A 27,811-nucleotide genomic window follows, 5' to 3' on the forward strand; every position below is an offset into this window, starting at 1 on the left:
CCAACAGCCCTAGGAAAAGAATACACTATGTAACCCTACCAATCATCTTCCATCCCCTCTCCAACCCATTTTCCATCTTTCTAATCTTTAACTATAAGATGGTCAGTTTCACGATAGAAGCCCTTTTCATTTCCTTTGTAGGTGACAACTGTAAGTTCACCACCACCACCACCACCACCCCCCCTCCCTTGAGCCAAAAAAAGTTTACCATACAAGACAAGAAATTGACCCTGCAGTTGAAACTCAGTATGTCCTCCTAGATATCAGGTCATAAAGATTTAACTATTCCAGTCACAGTTCACTCATCTAGAAAACGGGAATAATAATACCTCCTACCCTACAGAGTTATTATGAGGATCAAAAAAAATAAGGTTGGTACAAAGGGCTGTTGAGTCAGGGCACTGTATTTTCCCTTATGGTAAGTGCCACACAGAGATTAGCAGTAATGACACATATCAAAAGTAATATGTGTTATCCTGACATTTGAACTAAGAACACTAATTCTGTAAATATACCTCAAGAAAATAACAAACTACAGAATCATCTCTAGGCTTGAAAAATGTTCATCATAGTAATCCTTACTAAAGCAAGACATTGGCAGTAACCCAAATAGCCAACAATGAGGAAATCATTACATAAATCTGCCTTTCCCTATAGATATAAATATAAATATAGAGAGATTTTTTTTTGCTATCTAAGTCTCCTTTGTCCACTCATATAATAATCTCATAAAATTCATCACATTTTAAAAAAGCATTTTGTAATTGTTGTTTTATTCTTATTTAGCAAGCACATATAGTGCTTAATATGTCCCAGGCATTGTTCTAAGAACTTCAAAAGTATTTTAAAATGTTACATTTAGGGGTGCCTGGCTGGCTTAGTCCATGGAGCATGCAAATCTTAATCCAGCAGTTGTGAGTTCGAGCCCCACATTGGGTGAGGATATTGCTTAAAAATAAAATCTTTTTTTTAAAGATTTTATGTATGTATGAATGTATGTATTTAGAGAGAGAGAGACCGCACATGATAGGGGTTGTGAAGAGGTGCAGAGGGAGAGAGAGAATCCCAAACAGACTCCGTGCTGAGCGCGGAGCCCAATGAGGGGCGTGATCCCATGACTCTGAGATCATGACCTGAGCAGAAACCTAGAGTCAGATGCTCAAACAACTGAGCCACCCAGGTGCCCCAAAAATAAAATCTTTAAAAAATAAAATGTTACATTTATAAATATTAACTCATTGATATATTTTTAAAACTTTTTGGGGCACCTGGGTGACTCAGTCGTTAAGCATCTGCTTTTGGCTCAGGTCATGATCCCAGGGTCCTGGGATCGAGCCCCGCATTGGGCTCCCTGCTCAGCGGGGAGCCTGCTTCTCCCTCTCCCACTCCCCCTGTTTGTGTTCCTGCTCTCGCTATCTCTCTCTCTGTCAAATAAATAAATACAACCCTTAAAAAAAAAAACTTTTTGTAAAATATTTTATATTTAATGAAATAGTATTAAAATTGTATGATAAAGATTGTTTTAATACAATGGTCATTAATATCTATGTTAAGACAAAAAATGTAGCCTCGCTTAACATGAGATGCACACTTTAAAATAATTACATAATTACATTTTAATTATATTAAAAAGCATAATTTATGGTATACATTTTGAAATGGAATTGCTTAATATGTTTAGGGACAAAATCTATATATTGGCTGAAAGAAGCTATATGCTATGGCATTAAAATGGGTAACAATTGTTTTCATTGCCTAATGTTTAGGACTCTTGTATTTTAACTTAAAATATCAACTATTTCTCTTTATAATTTTCATATTTTTTCCTAAATGAGGAGATGAAGGAGACTTTAGACTCTCATTTGCAAATATTTCTCTGCAAACACATTTGGAAATGGAAGTTGAGTGCAGATAATCATTATTCCTAGTAACTGAATTACTCCTTCCCACTTTTATTTTATTTTGTTGTAGATTTTAAGTAATCTCTATACCCAGCATGGGGCTCCAACTCATGACCCCAAGATCAAAAGTCACACCCTCCTCCACCGACTGAGCCCACCAGGAGCCCCTCCCACTTTTAAAACAGACTTTAAAGTATCAGACATGTTTTGATGTTTAAATTCATGTTATTGGAATGATGAAATAAATACAACTTGCATATCTGGTAAGAACTCTTTCAAGGAAAAATATTTCAGAATTATAATTTTTTGTTTTGGTGAAATACACGTAACATAAAATTTGCCATTAGTGGCATTTAGTACATTCACACTGTTGGGTGACCACCACCACTATCTAGTTTCAGAGTATATTCATCACCCCAAAAGGAAACCCCATTCCCATTAAGCAGTCACCCCTCCCTCCCAGCCCCCAAAACTGCTAATCTGCTTTCTGTCTTTATGGATTTGCTTATTCCGAATATCTCATATAAATGGAATGATACAGTATGTGACCTTTTGCACTTGGCCTCTTTCATTTAGTATGTTTTCAAGATGCACCCATTTCGTAGAATGTATCAATACAGATTTATAATTTTAATGCTTCCCATTAACTTATTAAATTTTAATATAACAGTATTCCTTATTCTTTCTGTTGTTAGCCTATAATCTATTCTGTGTGTAGATTAAATAATACAACAGGAATAAAGACAATTTACAACCACCCAATAGGTTTCTTAGGTAATAGGGTCCATGGGGTTGTATTGAGCAGGATAATGACTGGGGGATTGCTTCACGATTTCCACTAACCCTATCCGGGCACTCTGTCTCCACACACACCCACAGGGTTTTTTTTTTAAAGATTTTTATTTATTTCTTTGAGAGAGTGAGTGAGAGAGAGAGAGAAGGAGCAGGGGGAGGGGCAAAGGGAGAGGGAGAAGCAGACCCCCTGCTGAGCAAGGAGTCCCATCCCCGGACCCTGGGATCGTGACCTGACCCAAAGGCAGATGCTTAACCAATTGAGCCACCCAGGCGTCCTTGCCTGTATTTTTCTTACTGATTTATAGAAGTTCTTTATATATTCTGGATACTTGTCCTTTGTTGGATATAAGTACAGCAAATGTCATCTTCCTTGCTGAGTTGCCTTCTGTAGTATATTTTTTTGATGATCAGTATTTTAAACTTTTTTAAAGATTTTAAACTTTTTTAAAGAGAGTGAGTGAGAGAGCATGAGCAGTGGGGAGGGGCAGAGGGAGAAGCAGACTTCCCGATGAGCAGGGCGCCCCATCCCCGGACCCCGGGATCATGACCTGAGCTGAAGGCAGACGCTTAAGCAACTGAGCCACCCAGGTTCTCTCGCTACTTGGTGTTAAAGGGCAAATGTTTTTGAATAACTAATTGAGCTACTTTTTACTTTTTGAAATTCAAACAAGTGCCATTGCTATCTTTGAAAAAGGAATAATGTTCCACATTCTCTGGGATTCCCTGGAATAATGTTCATGGATCTTACAGAGGATCACAGACACTTTATGGGGCCCTCATGAGGTGGAATGTTTCGCAACCATTTAAACAGGATGCTCATGAAGACAATGTATTACGTGAAAAATATTCATGATATAATGCCACAGGGGAAAGCAGTGTACAAGTTTGTAAATATGCTACAGAAATGAGGAAAAGTGTAAAACTGTGTAAAAAACACTTCTACAAAAAAGACAGAAAGGAAATATTCAAAATAATAACAACATGATGGATGGTGAAATTATGATTATATTTTTTTCTATCCTAAATATCCCAAAGATCTGTAATGTGCTTATATTAAGTTCATAATTTAAATAATTATACAAGAAGAAAGGTACTAGGTCATGACCTTTAGCAACTTTCTGTTGAAGTCAACCTTGATTTAGTTCATCATAAAAGGACATGCAGATAAAAAATCTTGAAGTTACCTGATTGGAAAATTATACAGGCACTGCTTTCTTCCTTTTCTTGAGAAAGAGAGAGAGAGAGAGCCCATGAGGACTAGCGGGGAGAGGGGCAGAGGGAGAGAGAGAATCTTAAGCAAGCTCCACACCCAGCATTGAGACCAATGTGGGACTCGAATCTCAGGACCCTGAGACCATGACCCTGAGATCATGACCTGAGCCAAAACCAAGAGTTAGATGCTCAGCGGACTGAGTCCCCCAGGTGCCCCCACAAGGACTGCTCTTTAATGTTGGCTTTGGAAAGGTAACTGCCATGGGCTTGCCTTTTAGAGGCCAGCTCCTTCTGATGAGGCCCTTTTTGTACTTCATTAATCCCCCTTGGACGGCCTTAAATTCGACCAAATTCTGCTTACTATATACTTCTTAAAACAAAAGCACAGAGCATCTTCTTCTGGTACCAGGCCACCTACTGTCATGTGCGTGTTGAGGGGGGGTGGGGGACAGTGATACAGGTGTTAAGAGGCCTGAGGTCAAGGCTTAGCTCTGTGGTCTCAGCAAGACAAACTCCAGGTCTGAACTTTATCTTCCTCAACTGCACCCAGGGAATGGGAGTCTTAGCTTCTATGGAGCTATGCTATACATGAGAAGGAAATTCTCAGCTATTCAAATGATCTCTCATTTCACATAAGTAGGGACACTCCAAAAGTGTCAGACTCCTGCTATAATAGAAACAGCTGGAGAGCAGGAGAAGGAAGAAAAATCAAAAGTGGGCACTTGAAAATCAGCCTGGAGCGGGGAGGGCACTAGAAGGTGAATCTCAGGAGACCTGAGTTCTAGTCCTCGCTCAGCCACTGGCTAAGGGTGTGATCCTGGGTTAGTCATTTCCCTTCCTGCAGGCCCAGTTTCTTCCTCTGTGAAATGAGGTGACAGATCGAAGGCCCCTTACGGTTACAAATCCTATTAATACATGACTATATCATAGGAAAAGGGGTGCTAGTCATAGCCTCACTCGGTTCTTACAGGTCCTCATGGTTATTCAAGGGATTCAGTGCAATGTTGACTTTTTAATCTCTTAATTCGTTCTGGTGTCATCCTTGAAGTAAATCAGAAGAGAAAAGCCAGATGAACGTTCCCATTTAAACCAGTTTCTTGAGGCTGATATTTTAACAAACAATAAACTGATGAATCATGAGATGGCCTTGGAATATAATAGACACTTAAATCGGCTCAACATTTTTCAGGAAATGGGCTGTAAATGGGGGAAAAAAATGTAAATGCGTTCAAAATGGGGAACTGTCTTAAATAAAAATAACTACATTTTACTTTTAAATTAAAAAAAAAAAATCTCCTGAAAGAGGACTTGGGATGGGTACAGACATAATGTCAGGGATTTTCCTTTAGATCCCACAGCCAACTCGGAATGTGTTCAACAGAGCATTTTGGGAAATTTGCATCACGAATGCAGACTGAGGCAAGGAGGATTTGGAGATGGGTGACTTCTCCAGCCCTTTCTCAGTTGCGTGGTTTCCCTAATGGTCACACTCAGTGCTAAAACCAAGCCCCTCACCATCAGGAGAAGTTGGGGGTAAGTGGGTGGGGGCCAAAATTTATCTTCGGCTCAGCATCTGATTCTCCTCACTCAGCCACAAGTCCTCTCCAAAGGTGCCTTACATACTGGGAGTCTGTCCGTCATTCCTTCCTTCCTTCCTCCCTCCCTCCCTCCTTCCCTCCCCACTTTCTTCCCCTTCCTTCCTTCCTCTCTCTTTCTCTCTCTCTCTCTTTCTCTTTCTTTCTTCCTTTCTTCTTTCTTTCTTTCTTTGTCTCTTCCTTTTCCTTTCCTCCTCTTCCCTCACTTCCTTTCTCTCTGTCTCTCCCCCTCCTTCCCTCCCTCCCTCTCTCCCTTCCTTCCTTCCATCCTTCCTTCCTTTCTCTCTCTCTCTCTCTTTCTTCCTCCCTTCTTTACCTCCGTCCTTTTTTCCCTGTCTTTTATTCCACACCTTCTACCAGGAGAAATCTTCTGACTATGTTGTTCTGAGCTATAACGGGTTGAGAATATCCTACAGGTTCAAACCTTTCCAGGTTTGGTAAGCTTTTAGAGGATTCAAAGGCTCAAATGGAATACTCTTTCCAGCAAGAATTATGGCCACCAGCCTTGGTTGAGGGAATGTGGGGGTGTGAGAGGAGGGGGTATTTATAGGGTCTATCAGTCAGGGTCCATCTGCAAATAACAGAAACTATTTTGGCTAGTTTAAACAACCCTTTAATAAGGGAGTTGGGTGCTTACAAAATCGTTTGAAGGGTATGGGACGAGCTTCCAGGAATGACTCCCTGGACCATGATGGTAGAAGTGGCCCACAAAGGGAGCTGTGGCTGTCAATACTAGTAAGCTAGGGAATCCAGAAGCTCTAGGGCCAAGTTGCTCATGTGTTAGTAGGCAGGGGAGGGACAGTAAAGTACCCTCCAGATGGAGAAGGCACTTTGAGAAGGTAAAACGAGGCAAGCCACTCCATATCGTTTACACAGAGTTTTATTTGGGGTAACGTACTGATGGTGTGGGGCAGAGTGGGGATTGGGTAGACAGACCAGCCAGCCATTCTCCAGCTCCTTCTAGACCCTAACCCACAGGTTTTACAGAGCAAGGGGATCACTGTGGTGAGGTAAAATGTAGCTACCTAAGGTAGTACCATTTGTCCACCAGAGGATCTCTACTGGGTCCTCTACAGTGGGCCGTCTGTAAACCAGCCATACCCACTAGTTACCCACAGTGATGCCTTTTGTGTACCCCTTTAGGGAAGATAGAGCAAGCCTCCTCACATTCTGGTCAGGGCGTCTGTTAATCTCCAAGGGGCCTGGAACACATACCCCTGAGGGAGGTCGTGGTGTGGGCATGAACATAAAGGAGGGCCAAAGATGGAGTCAGTGTTGTCAGCACTGCTATATCCTGACCTCCACAGAGCTAAGAACCAGACCCTGAGACTTCTGCACTTGGACAGAAGAGCGCAACTCGTCTCTACTTGCATGCAAGCCAGCAGAAATGATGAAAAACAACAGAAGCATGGCCTCCCCCTCCTCCTGACTGTCAAATCTCAGGTGTGTTTCTATGATGGGCTTGGAACTCCGGTGGTCAAGGACTCCAGAAAATATGTCATCTTTTACTTTTTATCTGAAGCATTTAGCAAGGCGTATTACAAGGAGGTTGAAATGGAACTGAGTGAGCGTATCTGTAATATTTGACATGAAAGGAGGGAAGGGGAACAACTTCATTTTCCCCAAGGCCCCTGGAAGTTCAGTCTCACACACCAAGGCCAGCCATGAGCATCTTGTATTTAAGAAGAAGCCATGCAGGGGGCGCCTGGTGGCTCAGTCGTTAAGCGTCTGCCTTCGGCTCAGGTCATGATCCCAGGGTCCTGGGATCGAGTCCCACATGGGGCTCCCTGCTCGGCAGGAGGCCTGCTTCTCCCTCTCCCACTGCCTGCTTGTGTTCCCTCTCTCGCTGTGTCTCTGTCAAATAAATAAATAAAATCTTAAAAAAAAAAAAAAAAAGAAGCCATGCAGAGCATAAGGACTTCTGGTGGGGGAGGACTCAGAGTATGGAGTATAAATCACTTCTGGCTACCTAGAGCTTACACTGTGTCATTTGAAAAATAGGAGCGCACGCTCAGATTGGCAGGCCAACACAATATATAGTATATATTATATATGACAGCCTTTGAAAACAAATGCATTAAGGAATTTATAATTTGCTTTTTAAAAAAATCTACCTTAGATGACATCAGTATGTAGAGGCTAGAGATAACGTCCAATTCACAACATCTCTTTGTTCTGAGCCTACCAGGTACCAAGAAGTACTTTCATATTTCTTTTTCATTTAATCTTCATAACACATGAATTTGGAATTCTAGAGGTATGAGACATATTACATATATAGAACGGTTATTGGACATCCCGGAGAGGGCAGGCTGGTGGTAGAAACAGCGCATGTAGGGGCAACTCATTTATCTTCACTGGAGAAGCGAGAATTGAAAGCAAGGTACAACTATGTAGAGAGGATGTCAGATTTCCAAAAGCAGAAATGTGTAAGGAAATTTAAATGCACATCTAACCCGCCTGATCTTGGACTGCTGGAGTTAATTCTAACTTTAAGTTAATGGTGTTGCAAAAGAGTATTATGACCTTGGTGTTTCTGCCTGGTTGGGGTGTGCATATGTGGTGGGGTGACAGGGAAGGATTCTGCTTCAAAAGATACCAAAGAGAAAGTTTTTTTCTTCCACTGAAGAAGCAGAAAACCACTAGCCCGTGGGCACAAGTCATAAAACACAGACTTTATTTATTTATTTGACAGAGAGAGAGAAAGAGAGAGAAAGCACAAGCAGGGGGAGCGGCAGGCAGAGGGAGAGGAAAATGGAGGCTCCCCGCCAAGCAGAGAGCCCAACATGGGGCCCGATCCCAGGACGCCAGGATCACGACTCCAGCCAAAGGCAGAAGCCCAACCAACCGAGCCACCCAGGCGCCCCCAAAGCTCTCTTATTAAGGCACATCTGCTATGACCAGCAGCCAAAGACTGAAGCCATAGCTTGGGTAGAATAACTATAGGAAAGCATTTTTCAGAACCCTCCTGAGGAATGAACAAAATAGACAAAAAGCTTGGTCTTAACAGAGCTTACATTTTAATGATGAAGATAGATAATAAATACAGCATATGAAGTAGGGATACATCCTAAGGAAACAAAATAAAGTAGGGAAGAAGGGGATAAACTATCAAGAGGGAGTGGGTGAAACTTTAGATAAGGTAGCCAGGAAAGCTTCACTGAACAAATGAGTTTTATTCAAAACCTGAAGAAGTGAGAAAGCAAACCATAAAGATGTGTAAGGAAGAACTTTCCAGATAGAGGAAACAGACAGAGCAAAGACTCTGCAGGGGGAGTCTGCCTGGTGTTTTTAAGTAACAGAAAGGAGTCCAGTGTAGGTGGGAGTGGAAAAGGAGAGAGGGAGATTGAGAGAGAGAGAGAAAGAAAGCAGTGGGAGGTGAGCCCAGGAAGTAACAGGGGGCTGGATCATGCAGGGACTTGCCGATCACAGTAAGGACTTTGGTTTTACTGTGAGTGACAAGGGAGTCCTTGTGGGGTCTCAGTAAAGGGAAGTAAGGATCTGGCTAACATTTTGGCAGGATCACTCTGGCTGCCATATTGAAAAGAGGCTGTAGGCAGACTAGTCACGAGGTTATTGCAATAATCCAGGCAAGAAATGACAATGATTTGGACCAGAGGGGGCAACAGTGAGAATTGCTTAAAAGTGGCCAAACTGTGGGGACACCTGGGTGGCTCAGTCAGTTAATCATCCAATCCTTGATTTCAGCTCAGGTCCTGATCTCAGGGTTGTGGGACTGAGCCTTGTGTCAGGCTCTGTGCTCACCACAGAGTCTGCTTGTCCCTCTCCCTCTGCTCCTCTCCCCACTCACTCTCTCTCTCTCTCTAAAATAAATAAATAAAATCTTTTTTTTAAGTGGCCAAATTCTGGATCTATTTTTAGGTAAAATCCATAGGATTTGTAGTATTTACAGTGTGAGACAAAGAGAAGTGATAAAGATGATCTGAAGAGTTCAGCCTGAACACCTATAATAACAGTTACCATTAACTGAGATAGGAGGGGAAAAAAAACCACTGCAGGATTTGGGAATGAAGATCAACAGCTCAAATTGCAAACTTCTAAGTGGAGAGGTCTCATAGCCGGCTGGATATATATAGGTCAGGAGTTTAGGGGAGACGTCTGAGCTGGAGATATAAATTTGGAAGTTATCAGCATATCTATGGTATTTGAAGTCACAAGACTGATGACTTCATCTGGAAAGTGGTTTAGATTGTGAAAAAGAGAAGAGGTTCAAGAACCGAGCCCCAGGGACTTCATCATTTAGAAGTAGGGACGATGAAGAGGAACCAGCAAACAAGACTGAAACAGAGCTACCAGAAATACAGGAAGAAAACGAGATGAGTGCGTGTCTTCAAAGCCAACTGAAGGAAGTTATTAAGGTATACAAGTCCATAGATGGGTTCAACAGCAATTTAGGCCCACATGAAGTTAAAATTAGCAAATTCAAAGGGAGAGATAGAAAGATGAAAAATAAAAAAGACTGATTACAAGAAATGGAGGATAAAATGAAGACATTCAACATGTATTTATTTAGTGAATGTACCAGAAGGAAAGAAGAGAGAATGCAAAAAGGTGATATTTCAAGAAAATATCTAGGGAATTTTCTATAATTAAATTTAGAGAGACATTAGTGTTGCAGGTTGGGTTCCAGGGGAGGTAGACTGAGACAGAGGTTGGTGAGCAGGAGGCTTACTTCTGGAATCAACACCAGTGGAAGGGATGAAAACAGGACCAGGCAGAGGGAGAAGGGGAGGGGAGCTGCATTGCCATCTCAATGAAGACTTCACTCACCTTCATGGGAAGGATGACCAACTGTCCTGGTTTGCCCGAGATCAAGGGATTTCCCAGGATGCAAAATTGAGGGTTTTCAGAGACACGAGTCCCTGGCAAACCTGGGATGAATTAATCATCCTACGATGGGAGCTGGGAAGCTAAGATGGACCTTTAGAACTGTCCCATGTGGAGACAAGAGGGCTGGCTCTTTAAACCCCTGCATCAACCAATCATTGGATGCAGGCTGCACTCAGGAAGGAGTGTGACTTCGTGGGTGAACCAGCCCTATTCAGCTGATGGCCATTCCCAGAGAGGGGCTGACATTGCCCCTTGTCTGCTGGAAGTACCTCCAGCTTCTAGCAGCTGGAGGATTAGGATTAGGTCCTTGAGCCCTGAAGACGGATCCAGGTGGTACAGGACAGTGTCAAACACCCTGAGTCTTGGGGCACCTGGGTGGCTCAGTCGGTTGAGTGCCTGACTCTCAGTTTCGGCTCAGGTGATGATCTCATGGGTTGTGGGACTGAGCCCACATCGGGCTCCCCGCTCAGCAGGTAGTCTGCTTGAAGATTCTCTCCCTCTGCCCCTCCTCCCACTCGCACTCTCTCTCTAAATAAATAAATAAATAAATAAATAGAATGAATAAAAAAAATAAATAAACATGAAAATATAAAAATCATTTTAAAACACCGTAAGTCTTTCTAATTGAAGTAGCAAATTGAGTCTTGAGCATAATAAACAAACACAAATCCATACCTAGACACATCATCATGCCTGCAGAACAATATAGACAAAGAAGAGAGAAATCCAACCAAATTGGAAAGACAGATTGTCTACAAAAGCACAGTAATTACTGAGAGCTGCCTTCTCATCAGAAATAACAAATAGGAAAAGAAAATGAAACAGTATCTTCAATGTAGTGAGAGAAAGTCATTGTCAACCTAGAATTCTATGTTCATCTAAATCATGTGTCTACTCTGAGTTCAAAATAAAATAAAGACATTTTCAGACAAGGATAAAACCAAGAGAGTTCACTTCTCATGGACCCTCAGTGAAAAAATTCCTGAAGAACGAAGAACATTCTCCAGTAAGATGGTAGTTGAAGGAGTGGGATACAAGGAGCAGTGATGAATAAGAGACTCTTAACTCTAAAGAACAAACTGAAGGTTGCTGGGGGAGGTGGATGGGGAATGGGCTAGATGGTGATTGATGGGTATTAAGGAGGGCACTTGTGATGAGCACTGGGTGTTATATGTAAGTGATGAATCACTAAATTCTAGTCCTGAAACCAAAAAAAAAGGGATGGGGAAGGCATCATGATATTAAAATAATTATTTTTCTCTCAAAAAAAGAAGCAGTGGTTAACAAACAGGTAGATTGGTAATCTAAACCCCAATAAACACTGACTATTAAAAATTACTAATTTGTGTGGGGGAGGTTTAGAAACAAGATGGAAATACATTTTAGGCACCAGTCATATGGAATGTGGGAGAGGGGAAAAGGTATTAAATCATTATATGACCTTGCATTTTTTAGGAAGATAGCAATACCAATTAATTTTGTAATTTATTATGTCAAAATTACATATTAAAATGCTAAGTGTAACTCCTAAAAGAATAAAAAATAGAATACATAATTTCCAAGCCCATAAAAATAAAAAGGGGACCATAAGAAAATATTAATACAATAAAAACAATTTAGAAAAAGAAAAGGCTTGAAAAAGGAAAAGCACAAAAAGAGGACAGAGACATAAATCCAAATAGATTACTAGTCCCAATAAATTTATTTATTTCTCTTTTTAATTTTTTTCCAACAAATTTAAACAACTAAATTCAGCTGTTAAAAGACAAAAATTCTCAGACCAGAAAATAAAATCCAACCATTATGTTCTTTTTAAAGAGATGAATCTGGGGGCACCTGGGTGGCTGAATTGGTTAAGCGACTGCCTTCGGCTCAGGTCATGATCCTGGAGTCCCGGGATCGAGTCCCGCATCGGGCTCCCTGCTCAGCAGGGGAGTCTGCTTCTCTCTCTCCCTCTGCCCCTGCTCATGCTCTCTCTCTCTCTCTCTCTCTCGATCACTCTCTCTCAAATAAATAAATACTAGTTGTAAAAAAATAAAAATAAATAAATAAAGAGGTAAATCTGAGGCATGCCTGGGTGGCTCATTCAGTTAAACTTAGGCTCAGATCATGATCTCAGGGTCCTGAGATTGAGCGGAGCCCCGAGTTGAGCCAGGCTCCCTGCTCAGTGGGGAGTCTGCTTCTCCCTCCTCCTCTCCCTCCCTTTGCCCCTCCCCCTCCCTGTGCTCATGTTCTCTCTCTCTCTCTCTCTCTCAAATAAATAAATAAGATCTAAAATAAAAATAATAATAATAAAGAGACAAATCTGAGACATAATGATATAAGAACGTTCAAAGGAAATAGATGGCAGTTCCCAAAACAGGCAAATGCTGGAGGAAGGAGAGCTGGTGTGGCAATAGCAAGAGCAGGCCAAAAGCATTATCAGAAATTAACTAGACTTCAGCTTGCAGCAAAGATGGAGTAAAGGACCCAGATTTACCCTCTCACCTGAAACAACTAAAGAAGTGGGCAGACTATTTGAAACAATGGTTTGTCACACTTTGGACATCAGACAGCACAGATCCCTGAGAGGAGAAACAAATTTGGCAAGCCGTATGATTATTCCCGTTTAGGGCCTGGAGAGATTCCAGGACATGGCACAGGCAGGGAGAACCCAGGCAAACCCATGGTCTCCCTGAGATGAAGAGAGAAGTCTGGGAGTCTGAGGCAGGGGGGCAATGCTGCTATGGTTTGCAGGCATAGTACTGGACAGGAGAGAATTGCACACAGAGAAAGACAGTTCCAAAGATCTGCACAGGTTCCCCCTCAAGTCTTCAGCTGAGTGCTCATCAGCATATGAATGAGAGGAAGCTACCAAAAACCAGAGGAGAAATGACCCAAAAGGAACAGAGGGAACAATCCAGGGAGATAACACAGGGCTAGGAATAGTTGGGTTCCCATCAGACAAAGTGGAAAACCTTGTAATTCATGGAGCATTGAAGTATCAGGATACTACCTCAGTAATGGGGAAAAATTAGCCCTAGACTAAAGACTACTGGAGTCCCACCAAACAAAGCTTAAAAATAAAAAAATCCTGGGATGCCTGGGTGGCACAGTCGGGTAAGCATTGACTCTTGGTTTCAGTTCAGATCACGATCTCAGGATTGTGAGATCGAGCCCCTCATCGGGCTCTGTGTGCTCAGTAGGGAGTCTGCTTGAGATTCTCTCTCTCCCTCTGCCTCTACCCCTCCCCCTGCATTCCATCCCTCTCGCTCTCAAATAAATAATCTTTTTTTTTTAAGATTTTTTTTTTAAAGATTTTATTTATTTTTTAGAGAGCGAGCAAGAGAGAAACAGCATGAGAAGGGAGAGGGTCAGAGGGAGAAGCAGGCTCCCCGCCGAGCGGGGAGCCTGATGTGGGACTCGATCCCAGGACCCTGGGATCATGACCTGAGCCGAAGGCAGACGCTCAACCATCTGAGCCACCCAGGCGCCCTCAAATAAATAAATAAATCTTAAAAAAATAAAAATATCCTTAAAAGGATCAACTGTTTCCTAGTAATTTAACTGTGTCCCAGAACAAAGCTCAAGAACATTTACAGAAACACAAAACATCTAGCATCTAACAAGGTAAAATACACAATGTCCGGAAACAAATCAAAACCTAAGCCCAGCATGCAAAGAAGCAGGAAACTACAACCCATAATGAGGAGAAAAGTCAATTAATAGAAACACATCATCCAGAAACAGCACAGATGACAGAGTTAAAGATAAGGACACTAAGTTAGTCTAACTATATTCCATAAGTTCAAGAAGGTGGAAGAAAGAGCATGGTAAGTAGAGACATGACAGATATAAAAAAGACCCCCAAAAAAGACCCAAATTGAACCTCTAGAGATAAAAACTACAATGTCTGGGACAGATTTCACTGGATGGTGTGAGCAGCAGATTGGCCACCGCTGGAGATAAAAGAGAGTTCATTAGAATGTTATAAAAATCCTGAATGACCATGCACCTAACAATGGAGTCTCGAAGTATATGAAACAAAAATTGGCAGATCTAAAGGAGGATTTGATGACTTCATGACCATGGTGAGAGATTTTAACATTGCTTTGTCAAATTCTGATAGATAGAAAGGCAGAGCTTTAAATTAAAACAATAACAAAATGGGGCGCCTGGGTGGCTCAGTCCATTAAGCATCTGCCTTTGGCTCAGGTCATAATCCCGGGGTCCTGGGATTGAGCCCCATATTGGGCTCCCTGCTCAGAGGGAAGTCTGCTTCTCCCTCAACCTCTGCCATTACCCTTACTTGTACTCTCTCCCTCTGTCAAATAAATAAAATCTTTAAAAATAAATTAATTAAATAGTAACAAAGTATAAATTAAAAATATAAATTCAAAGTAAAAATAAACTGGCATTGTATGTCATGTATCTTCATGGATTGAGACATTTGTCATTTACTATGAGCTCCCCGAGGGGCAGAATTCAGGATTGACCCCTCAGAGCCTCGCATGGGGCCTGACATATTTTAGTTTATCAATAAATAAAGATTTGGGGTGCCTGGGTGGCTCAGTCGTTAAGCGTCTGCCTTCGGCTCAGGTCATGATCCCAGAGTCCTGGGATCGAGCCCCACGTCGGGCTCCCTGCTCCGCGGGAAGCCTGCTTCTCCCTCTCCCACTCCCGCTGCTTCTGTTCCCTCTCTCGCTGTGTCTCTCTGTCAAATAAATAAATAAAATCTTTAAAAATAAATAAATAAAGATTTATTATTTTATTATTTTAATTCTAAATAGCTAAAACATTTGTAAGGCCATAGAGCATATAAATGCATAATTAACAAGCTTGAATTAATGGATATATATAAAAGTGCACCTAACAACAAATGGAACATACATTTTTTTTTTAAGATTTATTTATTTATTTTAGAGAGAGAGAGCAGGGAGGGGCAGAGGGAGAGAGAGAGAAACTTTAGCAGACTCTGCATTGAGCACGGAATCCAACCTGGGGCTCAATCACACCACCCTGAGATCACGACCTGAGCCCAAACCAGGAGTCTGACGCTCGAGTGACTTCACCACCCAGGCGCCCCTCATACATACTTTTTTCAAAACCTTGCGAAACATCTGTGAAACTCAACGATACAGTAACTATTAGACAATGAAAAATGAGCTATGATGCTGTTGCAGGAAAGTCAAACTGTAACTTGTTTTCTTGTTATGTAAATAATGAATTCAGATACTTTTGACGGTCCTTGGAAATACAGTTATGAACCCTGTTTTGCTTTCTGGGAAGTTGAGGAGGGGGCAATACTTCTCTCTCCCCTCTTCAAGCTAACAAGCTACTATCACTTCATAATCAGAACATAGCAGATCCTAAGAGGTGGTTTAAACTTCACAATCAGAGAATGTAAGAATTCAGATCAAGTCTCTGTATGGATCTTCACCTTACTGATAAGAGGAATATAATAATATTAACTGTAATATTATACTATATTAACTGTATAATAAACTGACATTCAGTTCTCATTTATATGTGGGTCCTATAAACTCCTCCATCAAAAAGCCCATTAAAGTGTCAGTATTGTGGGGCGCCTGGGTGGCTCAGATGGTTAAGCGACTGCCTTCGGCTCAGGTCATGATCCCAGGGTCCTGGGATCGAGCCCCGCATCGGGCTCCCTGCTCGGCGGGAAGCCTGCTTCTCCCTCTCCCACTCCCCCTGCTTGTGTTCCCTCTCTCGCTGTCTCTCTCTCTGTCCAATAAATAAATAAAATCTTAAAAAAAAAAAAAAAAGTGTCAGTATTGTTAGCTGTCTGGGTTGATTTCTCTTATCTGATGATAGGCAGGAGTCTGGTGCCCAAAATAGTCAAAACAAAATAGACATCAGTTCTCGTAGAATATTGCCTTTAAAAAAAAACACCTTTGGGGAGGCTGGCTGGCTCAGTCAGTAGAGCGTGTGACTCTCTTTCTTTTTTTAAGATTTATTTATTTATTTGAGAGAGAAAAAGTGAGAGAGCACAAGCAGGGGGAGTGGCAGGCAGAGGGAGAGGGAGAAGCAGGCTCCCCGTTGAGCAGGGAGCCCAATGCGGGGCTCGATCTCAGGACCCTGGGGTCATGACCCCGAGCCAAAGGCAGATGCTTAACCGACTGAGCCACCCAGGTGCCCCAAGTGTGTGACTCTTGATCTCATGAGTTCGAACCCCACGTTGGGTGTAGAGATTACTTAAAAATAAAATCTTAATTAAAAAAAATTTTTAAAACACCTTTATTGAGCTATAATTCATATCATACAGTTCACCCCTTTGAAGTCTATAATTCAATGTTTGTAGTATATCCAGTTTGAAATCATCAAAGCAGTCAATTTTAGAATATTTTCATTACCCCCAAAACAAATTCTGTACCCATTAACAGTCGCTTTTCATTGTTCTCAGCCCTAGGCAACCCCTAATCTACTCTCTGCCTCTACAGATTTGCCTATTCTGGACATTTCATATAAATAGAATTGTACAATATGTGGTCTTTGTGACTGGCTTCTTTCATTTAACATATTTTTTTAAAGTTTATTTTTGTTTAAAAAATTTTTTTAACTAATCTCTACACCCAGTGTGGGGCTCGAACTCAACAACCCCAAGATCAAGAATCGCACGCTCTACGTACTGTGCCAGCCAGGCGCCCCTAACATAACATTTTCAAGGTTCGTTCACGTTGTAGCATGTGTCAGTACTTCATGTCTTTCTACTGCCAAATAATACTCCATTATTGGAGTATATATGCGGATAATACCGCATATGATTTATCCATTCATCACTTGATGGATATTTCGGTTGTTTCTGCTTTTCAACTATTATGATTAGCTTTGCAGTGTACAATCCTTTACAAGTTTTTGTGGGGACGTGCATCTTCATTTTTCCTGGGTATGCGGTAATGGAATTGCTGGGTCACATGCGAACTCTATGAGGAGCTGCCAGAATTCTTTCCAACGCAGCTGCACCATTTTGCATTCCACCAACAGTGTATAAGGGTTTCGATTGCTCCACATACCTGTCAACACTTGCTATCATCTGTCTTTGATCATTGAAGCCATCATGATGGATGTAAAGAGCTATCTCACTGTGGTCTGAATATTGCTTTACTGAGGCTTATTTCTGATCAGGTGTTTTGTAAGACAAGTGAATGTTTTTAATTACTTTGCTACAAAATGCAGTTATTAACCTTGTTTATCCATAAAAATAATCAGATTTTATATATGAAAATGGAAGGTATTTGGTTATCTATTACTATGTGACAAACCACCACAACTCAGGGGCTTAAAATAACAACCATTTTATTAGCTCTCATGATTCTATAGGTTGACAATGCTCAGCTGGGTGATTCTTCTGCTCTGTGTGATATCGGCTGGTGCTACAGTCACCTGGGGGCTCGACAGCATGGGACCATCCAAGATAGCTCATCACCATGTCTGGCACCTTCTTGGAGATGGCTGGCAGGCTGGACTCAGCAGGAATACTTGGGAGGCTGGGAGTCTTTCTCTCTCCACATAGTCTCAGGGCCTCTCTCTCTCTCTACCTGCCCTTTCTAGCAGGGTAGCTGGACTTCATACCTGTTAGCACAGAGCTCCCAAAAGTTCAGAGTGGAAACTTTGAGACCTTTCTATAGCTTAGGCCTAGAACTGGCTCAGCATCACTTCCACCATATTGTATTGATTGAAGGGAATCTGGGCCAGTCTAGACACCCAGGCATGAGTCCTATAAGGCACAGATCCTGGGGGGGGCATCTTTGTAGTCTGGCTACTGCAAAAAGAAGAGCTCCCGTAATAATATCAACCAATGTTCTAATTTACTAACATTACTATTACGTGCTTTCAATGTTTAAGGCACTTCTGGAATCTATCATTCAGGACCTTTTGGGAAGCAGGAAAGAACTAGGTTTCACAAGATACTCTAAGAAAACATCCTCCCCCACCTTCCAGATTTCTTGTTTTCTCATGTGTAAGGGAGATCCAAAAAGGATCATTCTTACAAAAGAAGTTAGAGAAAAAAAGACCCCCATGGCAGCTAAGAAAAATTTTGCTGTATATGGAAACTGTTGATCATTCCCATTGTCAAAGCACATCTTCTTCTGATGCTTTTGGAAGATTGCCCTTACCCACCATTCCACATGTTAGATTATTTCTGAATGTGCATGCTTGTATTTCCCAACACAGTCCACTTTCCCCCCATGGGCTCCACTTTGAAAGGAAGTAGAGGCTCCATGCTGCAGAATTTTAGACCCCAGTCCTAGACTACACACCTGAAGATGTTCTGCAGTTTACATCTGGAGACACCTTGCCAGCATCCAATCCAAAGGTAAATTGCGATTGACTATTTTAAAAGCACTCATTAAGTCCAACAATGTTGCTGACTCCTGATGAAGTAGGAAGCTCCCATCCCTAGAAGGGTTCGTACAAAACTGGGTCACCTGTCACAGATGCTGTAAGGGTTTGGGGAAGTTGGAAAAACCCTAACAAATTCCAGATCTTATTATTTTAAACCTGTTCAAAGTAGACAAAGCATTGCCCACTGATGAAATGCTCCACTTCTGAAGTCAGACCGATCTGGATTTATAACCTGGATTCACCATTCACCAGCCATATGACTCTTGGATGGGTCATTTAAGATCTGTCAGCCTGTTTCCTCATCTGTACAATGGGGATAATAATCCCCATTTTAAGGTATGGGTCCTACAGTTGATCCAGCAGCCATGCAGGTCCTCCAGCCTGGGACCAGGAGACTTCACTTCCAAGGTCACAGATTCCTCTGAGGATCTAACGAGAGCAGTGGGTCCTCCTTATTCCCCCAACCCGCGTTCATATGATGAAAATGTTGCTACAAGTTCATGGGATTCACAAGTTGCTACAAGTTCATGGGATTCACAGACCCCCAGTTGCCCACCCATGGCCCTGGCTCTAGACTAAACACAACAGCAGGAAGCCCACAAAGAAAAGTCAGCGATTCCTCCTTATGAAAACTATAGCAGCTCCAAAGGCAAACATGCACTGTGTCTCTGAGAATCTCAGTCTATCTTTGATGTCTGGAAGAGTAATCTTCTGAGACTGAGCTGGCTCTACACAAATCTTCCCATTTTGTGGTTTTAAGAACTATCTTGGGAGAAATAAAATTTAATAAGCAACACATGACCATCTTACCTTTAACAGTTTAGTCATCTTTCTATAATCCAAATAATTTTTTGAGAAGTTCTCTGAGGAAAACCTAATTTTAGTCTTTCCAGAATTTCCCCTGGATCTTCACTCTCTGTTCTCCCACATAGAGACTAGAAGTCACAGATAGATTGAGAAGCTGAACTTGGAAGCCGGGTCTGTCATTAAAAAGGAGGAAGGCAACTTCGCAAATTTTCAGGTTTCTCACTCAAGCCCTGGCCTGAGTATTATCTAGAGGCTTACCAACCTATGAGCATTTATTTGATGGTGTAAGCCTTGGAAATGCTGAGTGCCCACTGCATAAGAAGACCTGGTCCTATGGCAGATGGGGAGAAATATCAGGTAACCCATCTCAGGACTAGAGAGAGCTACTCTTCTAAGTCTGTCCTCTCCTAGGAGGGGACCAGTAGGGTCTCTGCATGGATGAAGAAACATTATGATATCTTCCGAGGATATTATTATTGTTAATGATTGACTTTTCTCAAGAAATAAATGGGTAACAACTCTTGTGTTTGACTAAAGAGTTTTTGTGTCCCTTACATGGCTGTACACATCTCCACTTGTGTTGTTTTAAGCTAGAGCTTAATTTTTAATAATTCATTAATGAAGCTTGTTTAACCTCACTTAATCTTCTTGCCTAATTCTCCTTTACATTAAGGGATTAAAGACAGAAAAGGCAGAGCCAAGTGATGACTCACTCCTCTTTCAGTTCTGATCCCCAAAGGGAGATAGATGAGAATATATGTCCCAGGAATGAATGAAACACACAAGTCCAAACTGAAAAATAAATCATCTGAGTCTCAGTCTATTTATTCTAACTTCCCCTTTCTTCCATGGCACAAAAATTAGTCTTACAAGGTTTGCAAGCGCTATTCACTGCTGCACCTTCCACAGAACACTCTCTAATGAAGCTGACATTACTCACTCACTGCCACAAACTATTTGCTCTGAGCTGCTTCTCTAATAGTGGGGATGGGCCACACTGAGTCATCCACACTCTCCCCCCAGGCCCGTAAGAATCCAGGAGATTATTTACTTGACAGTTGGCCAGGATTAGCAATGCACGGACTGTGGCTGTGGAGTGGAATGGGGGGGGGGGGGGGCGGGGACAGGTAGGCCGTGGACCTTGGGGCCCAGAGCTGTACTAGGCTTAGGAGGCTGGAAGGAGAGGCTGCGTCTCAGACTGGTTGGCTGGAGCCTCATGAGGTCAACCTACCCTACAGAACCCAGAAATGGTGCCCTGGTCACGTTGGCGGGGCTCCGGGTTGCCCTTACCTACTTCCTGTTTCTGCCCAAGCCGGTGAAGTATATCCTGACGTGGTGAGGCTCGAAGGGTCCCTGCTCTGGGGCCACCTGTGTTTTGCTCCTTCTGCATTAAACTGGAAAGCTTCTCCTTTTCCACCACATTCTTATAAGCATCAGCCTCGTGTGTTGGGGGAGAATAAAGTAGGAGCTTCCTATACGCCAAGATTTAGGGGTGCCAGATAAAGCCCTGTTCCCCGAGGAGATCTGCCACCTGGCTTAACATTCCCACAGGACACCCTCCTTCCAGGTAAGGCATCGAAAGTGGCTGCTAAAAAGCAAATGAGGTTTGGGTGGTCTAACAGATCATCCTATTCTCTGTCATTAATGCCTGTCAAATTCATTGATAAGATTTGCCCTTTGGGACATTTGAACTCTGAAAATAGCACTCTGGGCTGGTTACTTTTTACTGCACGCTGGAGCCCAAATTTTCAGATTTGGATTCCTGCATATTTTTGCCAGTGATGATTCCAGCCATCGCATTGAGATTTTATGTAGAAAGTGTGGAATCATGACGCTATCAAACACGAAACAGTCCACGCTTTACAGCCCACATTCCTCAGGTGTTTCAAAGGCTGCGTTCTTTGTGTTGTAAGAAGGCAAGAGCCAAACCAAGATGGGGTGGCGGGGGGAATGTTTATATACTCTGGCCTCCCAATGATCCAAACCAGGGAAGGAAAGTGAGAGATTATAAAGAATGCAGAGCAGCAGATTAGCAGTAAAGAAGTTTATGTCTTTACATAGTAGTCTCCCCTTCTCTGTGGGAGATACAGGCTTTCTGAATTCACTTTTGCCTGGGCCAGTGGTTGGCAACCTGCTCTGTGGAGTGCAGGTGTGTTCTGGTCTGTTCCCCCAGCCATATGATAAGCCAAAGAGGATAGTCTCCATCCCAGCAGGGGTGGACGATGGCATTTTGGAGGGTAAGTTCAAAATAGGAGAGTATTACCAAGTCCATTTGACTTCATAACTAGACCACATTCTCCAAACCAGTTTTGTAATGAAGCCAGCATTTTATTTTATTTTTTTAAGATTTTATTTATTTATTTGAGAGAGAGAGAGAGAGCACAAGCAGGGAGGATGGGCAGAGGCAGAGGGAGAAGCAGACTCCCTGCTGAGCAGGGAGCCCAAAGTGGGGCTCAATCCCAGGACCCTGGGATCATGACCTGAGCCGAAGGCAGACGCTTAACCGACTGAGCCACCCCAGCGCCCCAAAGCCAGCATTTTAATCTCCAAAATTATTTCCTAAAAATAAAATTTTAACATATATAAATTTATATATAAAAATACAAAAACATATATAAAATTTATAGCTAAAAATAATCCTAAAAGTTCAAACAGAAGAAGAGACATACTCTTTTGTCGTCACCCTGCATCTAGAGGGACTCTAGCTTCCACCTACCAGTTTTCCATAGCGCACCGCCAGCGCCTCAGGGCTTGAGGCGAGAGTTCACGAGGCTAGTTCTGACTCAGCCTTTACCGACAGCCTCACCCAGGCTGCGATTACTCATGTGTGTATGCGCACGGGCTGGGTCTGCCACTTCTCCACGCTCTCAAGAAAGAGTGTCCTCCACAGCCCCCAGAACAGTGCATATACGGAATCCTGATATCCACTAAACAAATGTTTCTGTGTTGGATACCAGGAAGGATACTGAGGTTACAAAGTAAAAGAAAAACCACGAATTCTTTGGATGATCTCACAAACAAGTCACATCGACGACTGGCATAGAGGTACATGCAAGGGGTTGTGGACACAGAGAGGAGGGGATTTTTAACTCTATCTAGGGAAGGAAGGGCTTCAAAGAGCATATATATATATTTTGACTTCGAGTAATAGAATATCTACCTACAGTAGTCGAAAAAGTAAAGGTGTTTCTCTTCTCATATAACAAGAAGTGTGGAGACCAGGAAGTACAGGGTTGGTCTGGATGCCATTAAGAACCAGGTTCCCCAAAAACCCCCAAACCAAAAAACAAACAAAAACAGGTTCCTTTTGTCCTGGCCATGGGGAAAGAAGGCTTTATTTACTTTAAATCTTGCCCATTGTGGATTTAATATGAAAGCTCCATTCTTACATTCATATTTCTGATCCAGCATTTCTGGATTTCTCCAGCGACTAAAATACATTCCGTGGTTGTTATTATTTTATTTATTATTATTTTATTATTACTTTAGTGTATTTTATTATTTAATAATACACTCGGGCCAAATATGTTTCTTTTTTTTTTTAATGCTACATGCATGAAGAGCCTTTCAGTTCTGCAGCAGTGACTGAAGGCCCCGCTTGTTTCAAGTGTTGGTGAATGTACCTTGTAACAATCGTTTTGGAGTACCAGGATAATTTCTTTCCCACTCTAGTAAAAATGCCAAATTAGGTCAACATCAGTTGTCTTTTAAATGGTTTAGGGAGAAAAAGCAAGGTTGCAATTTATTAAAACTGCCTTTGATTACACAAGAGTAATACACATACATTTTATTTATTTATTTATTTTTTTAAAATACACATACATTTTAGAAGCTGTAGGCAATAAAGGAGGCTGTATAAGCCAGAGGTGTGAAAAGGGACAAATGGGTTCCCCTGGAGTTGTGCAGTGCACATCCTATGAAACTGTATATGGCAACGTCTTTCTGAACACATAGCACATAAGTGAAACAATTCCCCATAATTCTACCTTCCAGCAACAATATTAATATTTTTCAAAGTTTCCTTCCAGTCTTTCTTCTAGGTACATTGTGTTTTTAAATGATATTACAGGTGTGCCTGGGTGGCTCAGTAGGTTAAATATCTGTCTTTGGCTCAGGTCACAATCTCAGGATCCTGTGACAGGCTCCCAGCTCAGCAGGGAGACTGCTTCTTCCTCTCCCTCTGCCTCTCCCCCTGCTTGTGCTTTCTCTCTCTCAAATAAATAAATAAAATCTAAAAAAATAAATAAAAAAATAAATGATATTACAAAGTACATCTGCTTTATAACCTCCTTCACTTAACAATTAATTATGAACTTTTAAGTAGTTAAATATTCTTAAAAACATCTTTCTCAATTGTGCCATATTTTATTATTTCATTTAACAAACGCTTACACGGTTGACCCTTGAACAACATGGTGGTTAGGGGCACCAACTCCCCTGTGCAGTTGAAAATCCACGTATACATCGGGCTCCTTGCTCAGCAGGGAGCCTGCTTCTCCCTCTCTCTCTCCCTCTGCTTGTGTTCTCTCTGTCAAATAAATAAAATCTTTAAAAAAAGAAAAAGAAAAAAGGGACGCCTGGGTGGCTCAGTCGGTTAAGCGGCTGCCTTCGGCCCAGGTCATGATCCCAGGGTCCTGGGATCGAGCCCCACATCGGGCTCCCTGCTCAGCAGGGGAGCCTGCTTCTCCCTCTCTCTCCCTCTGCTTGTGCTCTGTCAAATAAATAAAATCTTAAAAAAAAAAAAGAAAAGAAAAGAAAAGAAAATCCACATATAACTTTTGACTCCCTAACGACCTACTGTTGACAGGAAGCCTTACTAATAACATAAACAACACATATTTTGTATGTTATATGTATTCTTACAATAAAGTAAGCTAGAGAAAAGAAAATGTTATTAAGAAACTCATACAGAAGAGAAAATACATTTACAGTACGGTATTTATCAAAACAAAAAAATCTGTGGGTAAGTGGACTCGTGCAGTTCAAACCCATGTTGTTCAAGGGTTAACCATACAATATTTTCTTAAATTTCTTTTTTGAGAGACAGTGTGCAGTGGGGGAGGGGCGGAGAGAATCTTAAGTAGACCCTGCGCTGAGCGTAGAGCCAGCCAGAGGGCTCGATCTCACAACCCTGAGATCATGATCCGAGCAGAAATCAAGAGTCAGACACTTAACCAGCTGAGCCAACCAGGCGCCCCTGTATAGTATTTTCTACATGCCAGTCACTATCCTAAACTCATTAAAATTATTAACTCATATAATCCTGCACAGATATCTTTGTTTGCCTTTCCAGACACCTCTACCTTCTTCCACCCTTCTCTGTGCCCCAGAACGCCGACCTGCATAGATCAATAAGCTTTTATACCCTCTTAACTTCCCTTGGGTTTGGCCAGTGACGAGTTGTGGTAGATTGGATTTCATTCCCAACTCCACTCCCTCTCTTCCTGTGTTCGCGTTTGCCATGTGAATGTGCCTTCTAGTAGAGTATATGGAAGAGAAATATTTCTACTCCATTGATCTTAGGCTGAGTCATGTGACATGCTTTGGCCAAGGGAATGGCTGTAGACTTGGGGTAATCAGAGGCCTGAAATGGACTTGTCTGTCTGGTTTGGCCTCTTGACTGCTGGCCCCAAGATAAAAGGCCTTCAAAGCTGACCAGAACCCAACCAATCCAAAGCCTGAAGCAGAGCCACCCAGTCAACCTGGGAGTGAGAAAAACAAATGTTTGCTGTTGGTAGCCACATGTTTGTATATAGCACTGTTGTAGCAATGGCCGACTCATCACGGGTGTCTCAGAAGGACCCTAGAGAGTGAGGTCAGTGTATTTATGAAGGCTCAGTGGGCTTTCATCAAAAAGCATAGCTCCTCCTAGATTGACTCTTTCTCCCTCTCCCTCTCTCTCTCCCCCTCTTTTTCTCTCTCTCCAGGTTCCAATCCCTACCCAACTGCTTCCTATGACTTCCTACTTTACTAGTCCAGAGCACTGCACTATCCTTGCTGCTTGCCCAACACCTTGCCCCCACCTCTGTAAAAAGTCCCTTTGTTAGGGCGCCTGGATGGCTTAGCTGGTTAAACATCTGCTTTCGGCTCGGGTCCTGATCCCAGGGTCCTGGGATCAAGTCCTGCATCAGGCTCCCTGCTCTGTGGGGAGCCTCTGCCTCTCCCTCTGCCTGCCGCTCCCCCTGCTCGTGCTCTCTCTCTCTCTGTCAAATGAATAAATAAAATCTTTTTTTAAAAAAAGAGTCCCTTTGTTAAATTCTCGTCAAATTACCCAATTTCAGTGTGTCATCGGTTTCCCCTGTGGACTCTGATAAACATCCTCATAACTATCCTATGAGGTAGGTACTGTTGCTATTCCCACTTTGCTAATGACACTGAAACTCACACCTTGTACAAGGTCACGCAGCAAGTAAGTGGCAGAGATTTGAATCCAGGCAGGCTGGATTCACATGGCCTGGATTCACGCTGACTTCACTCCGTGACTGTAGGTCCACCTAATGGGCCCATCACAGTTTATTTACTGTCAGACATTTAGATTGTGTTTATATGTTTGCTCTCAGGTTTTTTGTTTTGTTTTTTGTTTTTTTTCTGTTGTACATACTGCTGTTGTGAGCAATCTCTGCATAAATATTTGCTCATTTTCAGGGTTAAGAGCATTTCTTTTTAAAGATTTATTTATTCATTTTATAGAGAGAGAGCATGCAGGGGGTAGGGGCAGAGGAAGAAGGAGTCTTTAGACTCCAAGCTGAGCGCAGAGCCGGACCAAGGCTCTATCTCAGGACCCTGAGATCACAACCTGAGCCAAAAACAAGAGTCAGAGGCTTGACTGACTGCCCCACCCAGGCGCCCCAGGGTTAAGAGCATTTTTTAAAGGCGAAATTGTTGAATTAAAAAACATGAACTTCTCTGTTTTCTAACTCTTTCTTTGTTTTTAAGATTATTTCTTTTTGACTATAAAAATGACTAGATTTGATGAGCACAATTCTAGCATTACAGAAGTGTATATTGTAGGACATGAACAACCCTGTAATTCCATGCCCCCAGAAAACCATTGGCCCAGGATTTGTTAGGTTCTCTTTAATAACAATTAATAGTAATCATTAATTTTTCTTATGGGAAAACCAACAAATATGTTCTGTGGAAATGCAAAAAAGAAAAGGAAAAAAATCGTTTGTAATGCACAATTCATGCTGTGTGTGTGTGTAAACAAACACAAGACCATATTGTGAATACAATCTAGTAACATGCATTTTTCACTTTGCAATATACATTGTCATGAATATCATGTCATTGACTATTCTTTTACAGTATCAGCTGCGTAGTACCTTCTATAACTACCTTGTGTTCTACTGAATAATAAAATGCACTGTCATTTGTGCAACCAATTCCCTAGAAATAGACATTTAAGTTATTTCTCCCTTTTAAGTACAATAAATACAATTTCCATGGACATAATTATAAAGAGATATTTGCACATACTTCTGATTATTCCTTTAAAAAATATTTCTAGATAAGGAATTGCTGGATCAAAATGAATGCACGTTGATAAGGCTTTTGATTTATAATACAACTGGCCCTACGGAAAGGCTGCCAGTTTAGTCTCCCACCAACAAGGATATTATTGTTTAAAGTTTTGCCAGTACGATTAAGTTAAAGAAAAAAAAAGGGAGGAGGAGGTCTTCTGGGTCGTTATTTACTTTCATTTGCTAACTAAGGAGATAGAACTTTTCCTAATTTTGTTGTCATTTGTACTTCTGTGGCAAATTATGTACTTTCCCATTTTTCTGTTAGCATGTTAATTCTTTTCTTAATAATTTGTAAGAATTCTCTTTAATTGTCATATATGCGACAAAGGTTTTTTCCGCATTGTCATTTCTATTGTACTTTTTTAAAACGGATTTTTCATGCAGTCAAATCTAATCTGTTTTTACGTTTATGGTGTCCGCCTTACGTGTTATATTTAGAAAGGTTTTCTTCATCCAAAAATCACGTAATCATTGATCCTTCTTCTAATTCTTCCGTAGCTTTATTTTTTTATGTTAAAAGTTGTAAGCCATCTGAAGTTTATTTTGGTATTTTGGGAGAGATAGGAACCTAGTTTATGTTGTGTTCAAATGATCAGTCTGTGCTCCCAACATCATTTACAAAGTAAACCATTCTTCCCCAATTGACCTGAACCACCTTTATCATATACCAAATTTTGGTATATTTCCTGGACTTTTTATTTTGTCTCATTGATTGAATAATTCTGTGCCAAAACCTCACTGCTTAAAGTACCAAAGTTTATCATTTTATTTTTAAATA

The sequence above is a fragment of the Mirounga angustirostris genome, unplaced genomic scaffold (assembly GCF_029215605.1).
Source record: "Mirounga angustirostris isolate CCGP_5_RB_7025 unplaced genomic scaffold, mMirAng1.0.hap1 SCAF_8, whole genome shotgun sequence".
NCBI classification, from domain to species: domain Eukaryota; kingdom Metazoa; phylum Chordata; class Mammalia; order Carnivora; family Phocidae; genus Mirounga; species Mirounga angustirostris.